Genomic DNA, 11,749 nt, shown 5'->3' with positions numbered 1-11,749 from the left:
AACCCATTTTGCCAGTACAGTCAGTCACCCAGAAGGACGATTTCTACAACTTGCCCCAGCATCTGGTCACTGCGGCTGCCCACAAAGACCTGATAGTTTTAGCAGTACCAAAGCACAGTGCACATTCTAATGAGAGGGTTTCCAGTTTTAGAGCAGCATGCACAACGTAATTGTAGAGTAAGGTGAGAACTGTGCCCGTTACACAAGTACAGTAGGCAAGGAAAACATTTGTATAAAATACCGAAACCTTTGCTTTTACACACTGGAGAGAAGACAAGTTTCACTGGGGTGTGACTGACAGCATCTTACAGCTGAATTATCCTAGAAAAGAAGCCTTCCAGGACTCTTTGTGGCCCTGACCACAATCTTCAATTTCTCCTTTTTGATAAAATCCTTTATCAATATTATTCATGTTCAAAATCAGACATTGTGCTTTAACCATCCCTGTTTGAAACTATCCAAGATAGAAGGTTAGCTTTGAAAATGGTTCTTATAAATATGCAAACCCATAAGATAAATAAAATTCTCTCTTAGTCCAGTTGTCAACACTGAACACCGGTGGCAGATTAACCCATAAGATGCATATATTAAGGATGCTAGATCTTCAATTTGCTGGACACATGTAAAAACTCTTTAAATCCAACTGGGGAGATAAAATCATGCATAAGATAACCCATTTCTAAGTTACTTTACTGCAAGTGATATAAAAGACCTAGTGATAGAATACTAATCATGTGAACAAAAGAATAGAAACAGAGGCAGTTTACCTTGGACAGGTTATAGATAAGACACAGGAAATGGCAAAGCTGTGCTTTTCGGTGAAGTGATAGAGAGAAAATTCTAGTACACTATATCCTTAGAATGAGGTAATGCCATTATTAGTCAACTGAAAATGTGGGAATTGAATTAAAATCTATAGATGAATCCATGTGGACAGAATGCTAATATCAAGAATTCATAAGAGATTAATAGATGACAATTTCAGAGCATGGATAAAAATTCAGCCTTGGAAACACATCAGACCCAGAAAAAAATACCCATAATATCTCTCTCATTAGTAGAGATATATGTAACTACTCTCAGATGACTACACATTGTATATACATACATTGAGTTATCAAATTATATCCCATGAGCATATGCAATTATAATGAGAACAATAATAAAAGGAATTATACTGGGAGATGGGAACAATGCAATCTCCCTAGGCACCAGAAGTTCAAGGGGCAGTTTCCCTACTTGAACAGATTATGAAAAGAAATGTACTTTAAAAAAAATTTTTTTTAAAGAAGCATTAGGCACTTGTGTTCCGACTCATTATGCACTGGATCTCAATGCCCAGACTGTAGAGGTCTACCTTAGGTTCACAGCTGTTTCTTTTCTTTGGAGAAAGGAGCATGCAGACAGAGTTTTCTTCCTCTATGGTCAAACATATTCTACCTGAGGCATAAGGATCTTGTTCTTTAGTTGAGTCCAGAAACAGCAAACTCTATCTAGCTGTGGCAGGTCCAGGACAAAATGGAATGCCAGCAGCAGACCAGTATTCCAAACCATGAGCCTCTGGAAATTAAGCTTTTACTTAAAGAAATGACACCCAATTGGAGGCCAAAAATATCACCCAGTTCAGTGAATAATTTCTAGCGCACTGTGGACACAGATAACCATTAGCATCATTCTTCTTTTAGCATAACGAACATGTCAGGCTCTGCTTTTAGTGTAATTGGCTCTATGACAAAAATGCTATGCTTCTGTATGTTCTTATAATCTGTGATTATTTTGGTCAAGTGACTACAAAATTTTGCTCCTCAACTTCTTGATTTCATGAATACTGAGATGGTTTTGTCTTACTTTTCTGTTGGCCATTGGGTTACATTATATTCTTGCTGGGCTTATCGTGGGGAAACAAAATGTATACTGAATGTCTACCCTGCTCTACCTAGCCTAGGCTAGCCTATATTCTCCCAGTCTCACCTTCTTTCTTCACAAATATCTGTGCCTTCATCTTGGATCTTCAGAACTTCTAAAGAAATCAAAGGCACCCATGGCCAAGAGTCCAAAAGGGTCTAACTACACCTCAAAGTGATAACACCAGAATAAATTTATAATTTTCTCACATTTCCAATGCCAGCTCCATTGAACCACTCCAGTTTCTCAGTTTGTTTATATATAAAAATGGATAATATATTGAATTGAAGTTTTCCTGTGCCTCAGAAAAAATTTTTGAGAAAGGATATTTCTATGCAGCCCAGGGTAAACCTCAAACTCTAGATTTTCCTTCCTCCTGCCTCCTACATGCCATAATTATACTTTTTAGGGCAGGACCCCAGAGTAGGGAAATTTTTGAAACATAACAAGAGTTGACATTCTAAGTAAGAGTTCAGTATATTAAAGAGTAATGCATTCCAATTGGCCATGAGATGACTTGTCTATTTGCACAGGTATCATACAAAAAGTTTTGAAACACACAACATGATATCCTTGCACTGTGAGAAAGAAAACACCTTCAGCATGGTGATGGTAGAGGAGGAGATACTGACAATAATGCTGATGTTATCTGCTAGGTGTTTAGTGCCTGCCAAGAACCATGCTGAGCTTTACTTTAATTAACTGAACATTCTGAAATTTGATCTTATTATATTCCTTCACATGAACTGTCTACACACACTCTGAAGCTTATAAGAAATGTCCTAACAACACACCATTTGTTTTTCCCAACCCTTTCCATTCCCGATTAAATGATTTACGTTCATTTAATTGGTGGACACAAGTTACAACCAGCGCCAGTGCTTGTTAGAGTCACCTGACCCATGGAGGTGCTAACATGGAGAAGCAAAATGGTAAATATATAATATGTATGAAAGTGGCATAATGGGGTACCCACCCATGTCATCATTAACTACCACTTGGAAGCCTTCCATGTGGTAAATTTCATAAGTAACATTTTATTTGAGCATTTAATATTCTTGGCTCATTGTTTTAAAATAATAACACCGTGAGGAGATAAGAGACTGTACTGTCATTTAATATATTCTACCTTATTTTTATTGATGCATTGCTGCCTTTTCTGTTGACGGCAGCTGCTCACAGTCATTAAAGTCTCGTTATTTGAAAAAATAACAGCTGTCTTTATTCGGCACAGTGTGCTTGACATGATGTTAATTACCTCATATGTTATCTGCTTGCGTGCCATAGAACCTCTAAGCTGGGAATATTAGCATTGGCCTTTCTGATGGACATGTAATAACAGGAGATGCTTAGTCAGCCAGACATGGGAACATGCCTTTGGTGCTAGCATTTGAGAAATGGAAGCAATAGATTCTGAAATTCAAGAAAATCTTCCTTTGCGTAACAAGTTTGATATCGATGACATAGCCACTTAGATTAGATTACATGTCTCCAAAACCAAGCCAGGAGAGAGGATGGAAAGATGGCTGAGTTGGCGTAGAGACATAAGTTTGAGGATCTTAGTTCAGAACTCCAGTATTCCTATAAAAGCCAGCCAGGTAGGGTGGCTTTAACCCCATCACTGCAGAGGCAGGGATAAAATTTCCAGAGCTCATTGGCTAACCACCCTAACTGAATCTCTAAGCTCTTTATTTAGTGTGAGACTATCTAAAAAAAAGTATCTGAAGAGAATGAAAGAAATATATTCTGATACCTTATCAATGTTGACTTCAACACACACACACAAAATAATTAACTGAATACCAGAGAGTAAGGACATATACACACAGAGAAAAACAAACATAGACAAACACACAAACACACACATACACACACACACACACACACACACACACACACACACACACACACACGGGGCAGGGGAATCTGGTCTAGAACACTGAAACCTGAGAGTTTGGATTGAAATCAGAATGTACTTGTCTTCCTACCTCCAGTCTGGTTTTTAAAAAACCCACTTGCTTTGAAGACCTCAGGTGGTGTCTGTATATACAGTAGGTTAGTGGTAACTGAGGGAAGTTTTCTTCTTCTTTGCTAAAGGATAAGACCTAAAAGTTGAAAAACCTTGCATATCATTTTTAGGGAGGTACATGGTTCATGTGTCAACAGCATGCATCCATATATCTTGACATGGAAGTTTCTCTGTCCTGCCCTGTTCTGCAGCTGTTTCTAAATAAATGCTCAGAGGCTTAATATTAATTACAAAATGTTGGGCCCAACAGCTCAGGCTTATTGCAAACCAGCTTTTACTTCTAAATGAACCATTCTTATTAATTTATGTTTTGCTTTATATCTTTTGGTTTTACCTTTGCTCTAATACATCTTGTTCTTCTGGCCCTGCCTGGCACCTCTCTGGACTCTGTCCTTCTTTCTTCCTGTATTCAGCTTGGCTTTCCTGTCTAGCTATATACTGCCTTGCTATAGGTCAAAGCAATTATTATCAACCAATGAGAACAACCTATAATCACAGCATATAGAATGGTTGTCCCACAGCATGTCTCAGTTGACCTAATCCCTGTTAGAGAATCTTCCATGAGTGACCAACTGAACAATATCAGATAGCCTTGAATTGTCATATTCCTTTGGCTTGAGACATGTTCAAATAAGACATCATTGGGTGATTAAAGATGAGTAATTCCCTAATTTATGAGCTCATGTTATAGTTATCATGGCAGGGAAGGAGTGACCATAGGGGGCTGCTTGTTCACATCTTGATATACCAGAAAGCAAAAAAAAGAGATTACTGGTACTCAGTTGCCTTTCTTTCTTTCACTTTTTTTATTTCAAAAAACCCAGCCTATTGAATTGTTTTAGCAACATTGATGGCAAGCTTTCAACCATTGTTAATTCTGTTTGTAAAAGCTCCCACAACCTTATTAATCTCCTAGGCATTTCTTAATTCAATCAAATTGATAATTCAAAATATTTATCAAATTTAGAATGTACCATGTAATCAATGCCTTGAAATCAAACCAATTCCTGTACCTCAGCCTCCTGAGTTCTGGGATTGCAGGCTTAAGCTATTATGCCTGACTTTACTGTCTATAATTATTGTTAATTAAGCACATACTTTCATTATTCACAAAAAATTGTATGACCAAATTTTTAGTTTGTATATAGAAAATATTGATTTTTGTTGACCTTTTAACAGGATGCAGTGAAGCATTAATGAGTGCAAAAATGGGGTACACCAGACAGTAGAATTGTGAGATGTGTTTTATATATAAAGCTGATATCCTGTACTCATCTCTTTTCCATTCAGTAGAGCAGGTACTCATGGGCAGCATTCAGCTAAACGTTCTTGCTCACTATTCATAAGATGAATACATTCATTGGCAGGATGGGCCTTCAAAGTTGTAGATGGAGCAGCGGGGCTGCATCCCGCCACCTGGATAGCTTTACACCTGAAATAATTACATGGAAACTGTATTCTTTTAAACACTGCCTGGCCCATTAGTTTTAGCTTTTTATTGGCTAATTAACCCATATTTAGTAATCTGTGTAGCACCACGAGGTGGTCGCTGACCAGGAGAGATCTTAACCTGCGTCCATCTCAGAGAGGAGAGGCAAGATGACTACCTATGGCGACTGCCTGAAGCATCTGCCTTACTGCCTTCTATCCAGCATTCTGTTCTGTTTACTCCGTCTACCTAATTTTCTGTCCTATTAAAGGGGCCGAGGCAGTTTCTTTATTAACCAATGGAATTAACACATAGACACTCCTCCATCACAAAGTAAGGCTCCTTCTCAGTCAGTGGAACAGATAAACTTAACTACATTATGGATGCAATGACCCAAGGACTTGCTTCTGTTGGATACATCTCCATCTGAAATGACCAGCATCCAGATACTAAAAATCTATGGCTTTGCCTGTGGTTGTATGAATATCGATTGTCATTACTTTTACTGTGACTGTTGTTGTTATGTCAGTATGTGTGTGGGTGCATGTGGAAGTCAGAAAATAGCCTCCATATTGTTTTTACATGGCTTCCATTTTTTATTTGAGACAGGTTCCCTCACTGGTCCGGTGATGTGGGATTTCCCTCTGTATACTATGAATACCATTGGTTAATGAATAAAGGTACAGCACAGAATAGGGCAAGGTGGGAATTTCACACAGATAGAGGAGAAGAAAGAAGGTAGAGTCAGAGAAGCCATGTAGAGACTGCAGGAGACAGATGTTGAATGCTGGATGGAAATTTGCCGGTAGGCCACAACCACATGGTGATTCACAGATTAATAGAAATGGCTTAATTTAAGATATAAGAGGTAACCATTAAGAAATATGAGGTAATAGGTCAAGCAGTGTTGTATTAATACAGTTTCTGTGTGATTATTTTGGGGCTGGATGGCCTGAAAATGAATGAGAGGCCTCCATCAACAATCCAGAAATATTCTAAGTTGTTGAGTTTAGCAGGCCCATAAACTTCGGGGACCCATCTGTTTCTGCTTCCAACCTTAGCATCTCTGAGATCACAAGCATGTACCACCATGCTCAGCTTTTTACCTGAGTTATGCATTCTTGGGATCTGAAATCAGATTTTAACACTTAATAAGCATGTGCTTTACCAACTGATCATCTTCCAAGTCCTTGAATATTATTATAAACAATCTGTCAGATTTTCTTTTCATGGTTGTCAGATACTTTTCAATGTGGGACAGTTAATGTCAACACTTGTTTAGATTGTTGCTCACAGACCAGGTCACATACTAACAGAATTGTTAGCTGAATGTCTAAGCTGTATAATATTCTTTTAGCAACTTCAGAGACAAATATTGATGTCACAGCTACAAAAAGCATAAAAGACATTCTTCCAGGAGTCATTCTCCTTTTATTTCTATCTATGGAATAGTAAAGTACAAGGGCAGAGACCTGCTGGTTACTTCTCTACAGCAATTGTAACTTACATGTTCAAAATGAGAAGAATCAAAACGGTCAGTGATTTTTCTGAAGGATAGAAACAACAAAAACCAAAAGTAAAGAAATAAACAAATAAAAAAGCAAACCCGTGTATCTTTAGAACAGAATTACCATCCATGGTTCCCACGAAGAGGCAGTCTCGATCAAAACAGTTGCTGTTTTATTGATGGAACCCATTTACAGGACTTCCAAGTGGAAGAAATTTTACGTGACTGTTGTTCATGGGTTTCATTCACACAAGGAAAAGAGAAGGGAAGTGAATGTAATTGGAGCTTGTGAAGTAGCAAAATAATAGAAATGAAAGCCAAGCTTCTGTAACTTTTGATCTTTGTTAAACAGCAGGACACAGAGTTACAAAGGAAGCAAGTCTTGGGGAAATGTGAGGGTGACACGTATGTGCTGTGCACTGAGTAATTTCCCGTGGAATAAAAAGAAGGAAAGTTTATTTAACTATGAACTAATGTACGCCACACGGCTGGCTGGCCAGAAAAGGAATAGAACAACTCTACAATCAAGACCAGCTTTGGGAATAAGACACTGGGTGTGTATTTTCTAAGTGGGGGGGAGGAGTTTGAGTCTAGTATGTCATCAGAGTTGGATTCCCCACCTTCAAGGGGACCAATAAAGATCTATCAAATGATGTCAGATCTGATAGAAAACTCTCCATCAAAGCTGTCTCTTGTTCAATAACACACTAGAGTCAGTGTTAATATAGGTTACTGTTTAGTAGACAAACCTTGTGAATGTATAATGGATGAGACAGACATTGAATCTACATAGTGGAACTGGACAAGCTCAAAAAGTTTATCCCAATGTTAATATATACTTTCTAGGCTGTTTGTTTGTTTGTTTATGTCCATCCTTGTATCCATTGATGACTGGCTTTTAAGAGAAAGTTTTTACTTTCTACAGGAAGCCCATCTTACCATGGCTATTACTAGGAAGGAAGCACAGTTGCCAGCCAAACATTACAGTCAATGGCCAAGAGTACAGTGTGGTATAAAAGCTGGGTGACGGTATCTAAGTAGAGTTTTATTAAGACAAAGATAAATGACATATTCAACACAGAAACAGAATTCCCTAAGCCAATGAGGTCTACAACAGTCACAAATGAGTAGATCAGAAAAAGCAAGCTCTGAACTAAGGTATCCGTATGATGCAAAATGTCATCTTCTTTATGTTACACAGCCTGGCCAGAGATTTTTTTAATCATGTATTTATCCCACTTTCTCCATTGACAATTAATCCTGAGTTTGCTGCAAGTATTCCATGTTGACATTTATCCTATTTCAGGTGTCTTTCTGGCCCAGGGCATAAGCCAACCTATGTAGAAGTTTTTCTGATGCACGTAGAACAACTTGGAATCGACTTGACTCTCCAGGTCACAAAGGATTTCACACTTTAGAGAAAGATGGGCAGGTGAAAGTAGAGAATACCGAATTAAAATGCATTCGCCCCCCCCCCCCAAAAAAAAAACGACTAATTAGACAAAGCCATGGAGGAGGATCTGCACATGTACCAGGTAGTTATGCTGTTTGTCCTGGAGTTTCGGTCGCCATCTCTTTACGGCTGTCTGTAAGGGGAGCTCCAGGCTGACACTGGAAAGCATGTAGCCTCAACCGGGTTTCTAGTCTGCATTTACTGTCATCTCTTTATTGAGGCTTCCTGTAGCTCGTTTGTTAGACGCTAGGGATGTGAGGGAATGAGAAACAGTTTTCTGGCTGTTGCCACAAATGAAAGATACAGGAAGACATTTAGTGAGAAAAGGGGACAGAGTTTAAAAATTAAAAACAAATAGCAGACACTTTAATAAGGCTGATTGGTCTGGTGGCAATGGTTCTATAGATACATAAAATTTAAGGTAAATTCTATTAATTCTTTCTCCAGATTGAAAGCTGAATTTTTTTTTTGTAATAGCTATACTCTGACCACAGAAGGAATTGATCAAAACTTGTGTCTTATTCAAGCCCATCGTCTGGGAGTAGAAAATGAATGAAATTTCACAAATGCAAGGCTGAAGACAGTATTTTGGGGTCAAGCCATTGAATTCAGCCTGATTAATCATACAACCGAGCACACGAGTTGACTGGCATCTTATGAAGACATAGGAAATTAAATTAACAGGCAAATTCTTTTGTTCCACATTAATAAAACTCTGCCTACATGGAAATGAGAGTGTTTCCAGGCCTGCCACTACCAACTGTGTGACACTGGGAATATGTTCCAAGATCTCTGGCCTTATTACAATGGTAGTAACATATTGATATCATTTTCTGCCTCCACTAGGACCAAGAGAGGCAGAGAAAGGAGCAGTTGGGGAAGGGGAGGAGGAGCTTGGTCTAAAGCATATAATATAACTCCTTATAGGAAAATCATTATGTAAATTCGATCACTATTATCACGATTTTAACTGCGATCATCTGTGATTTACCCAATGGGTAGCGTATTCTGAAATCTTTTTTTACAAAACCAAACATATTCCCAAATTCCTGAGACTCACTGGAATAAAACAAATTGGTTAGCAAATTTCCTACTTAAAAACATTGAAGGGGAAATTGCACAAAAGGATGGTTTTCGTTTGTTTCCCTCCTCAGTTGTATTGCAAATAGTTCCTCCAATGAAAACTTGGAATTTCCTCCAGTCTGTTCCCTATTATCTCTGTGGGAAAATAGTGAAAAATCAATCTGTTTTCCACATAACCATATTACATCCCATTATTTGAGGAATGCAAAATGCAAACCCCAATGACCAACAATATCAATCTTTTCCCTCTCATTTCCAAGTTTTATTTCAGCAGGAGTCATGAAAAAAGTAACTGCAGGCAGGGTATCATTCTACCCCAGGCAACTGCAGATCTTAATTATAATTTATATAAAACAGGACAGTGCATTCTCTTTCTAGTTGGTTGTATCCTTGAACTTGGGAATTATATGGGCTTCTGATGACTATGATACATTTGAGAAGTCCGTGAAGGATGGAGACTGTGGTGAGCAAAGCCCAAACTCCTGTCCCCTAGTTGACAAGAAAAATTCATTGACTGCCAGGCCAAGACTGGAATTTCTGGAAGAAAAGAAAACAGATTCCATAGAAATGCTATGCACCGCTATTCGTAACTTTCAGCACACTTCTATTTAAAATGTTGGTGCTTGGAGATCTAGCATGTTTTATAATTCCTCAATAAAAATGATTATTGTAATAAGAGACCTTTGGGAGTAAGATTTTCTATAAGATATGACAATCTGTGATTTTTCTTTTCTTCCTTCCTCCCTTGCTTTTCTTTGTTTTGAAGTTTCCACTCTGAAATACTGAACCTATTGCCTCTCTCATCTGACTGTCCTCATCCATTGTCACAATTTCAGTAATTTGATGATACAGTTCAATGTGTGTTATAATGAGGCCTCTAGTTTGTTTCCCGGCCATCCAGCAACTCAGACCTGAAATAATGACACAGAACCCATATTATTTAAATCACTGCTTGGCCCATTATCTGTATATTCTTATTGGCTAACTTTTATATATTAATTTAACCCAATTCTATTAATCTGTATATCACCACACGGCTGTGGCTTACCCAGTAAAGTTCCAGCATCTGTCTGGCGGGGCTACATGGCTTCTCCCTGACTCCACCTTCTTCCACCAACATTCAGTCTAGTTTTCCCAGCCTAGCTACGTTCTGCCTTCCTATAGTTACAAAGCAGCTTTTTTTATTCATTAAAGGTAATCACAGCATACAGAGGGGAATCCCACATCAATTGTGTGTTATTATAAATACTCTATTACATGGATTTGTACTTAATAAAGAAAATAGAAATGTAATGGCAGTGGGAAGCAAGAGAGAAGAAAGAAAAAGAGAATTTTCTGTATACATTCTGTTGAGAACTTTTTTCTTTTCTTTTTTTTGGAGTCAGGGTTTCTCTGTGTAGCTTTAGTGCATGTCCTGGAACTCGCTCTGTAGACAAGGCAAGCCTTGAACTCACATAGATCTGCCTGCCTCTGCCTCCTGAGTACTGGGAATAAAGGCATGAGCCACCACTGCCTGGCTGATATTTTCTCTTAATTTATAATTTATTGAAAATAGATTATTTTCTCATAAAATACATCTAGACCACAGTTTTCCCTCCCTCCACTGTTCCCAGGTTCCCCCACCTCCCCTCTCTCCAAGATCCACTCCTCCCATTTTCCCTTCAAAAAAGAGAAGGCCTCCAAGAAACAACAACCAAACACAACAAAACACGATACAGCAAGACAAGACAAAAGATAACCTTGTATTGAGGTTGGACAAAGCAACCCAATAGGAGGAAAAGAGTTCCAAGAGCAGGCAACAGAGTCAGAGGCACACATAGTTAGGACTTTCACATGAAGACCAAACTAGCAGCCAGATAAGACTTATTCTTTTCTTAAATTAATATCTTCATGCTGTCATCTTTTATTCTTTTTAAAAAAATCCCCTTTATTGAAAATAGATTTTTCCACTTTGTATATCCTTTATACAATTTCCCCTCTTTCTACTCATCCCAGTTCCTCCCTTCCCATCTGAATCCACCTGTTTCTGTCTCTCACGAGAAAACAGAGTCTTCTATGGGATAATAATAAAAATAAAATAAAATCTAACACAATGGATTTGGACAAAACAAACAAAAGAGAAATAGTCCAAGAAAAGACAGAAAAAAGAGAGACCCACCCATTTGTACATTCAAGAGTCTTTGATAGCTTTCATTTCATTTCCCAGGAAATGAGAAAATCTAGGACTTTTCACAATACTTTACATTTTAAAGATTTGGCAACGTTTTTTACACTTCTCTCAGGGATTAAAGAATTCTTTTTTTTTTGATAGTGCATACATGTATAAAATCAATTTTCATTATT

Source organism: Arvicola amphibius, chromosome 4 (assembly GCF_903992535.2).
Source record: "Arvicola amphibius chromosome 4, mArvAmp1.2, whole genome shotgun sequence".
Classification (NCBI taxonomy): Eukaryota; Metazoa; Chordata; class Mammalia; order Rodentia; family Cricetidae; genus Arvicola; species Arvicola amphibius.
Note: the sequence above shows the minus strand (reverse complement) of the source record.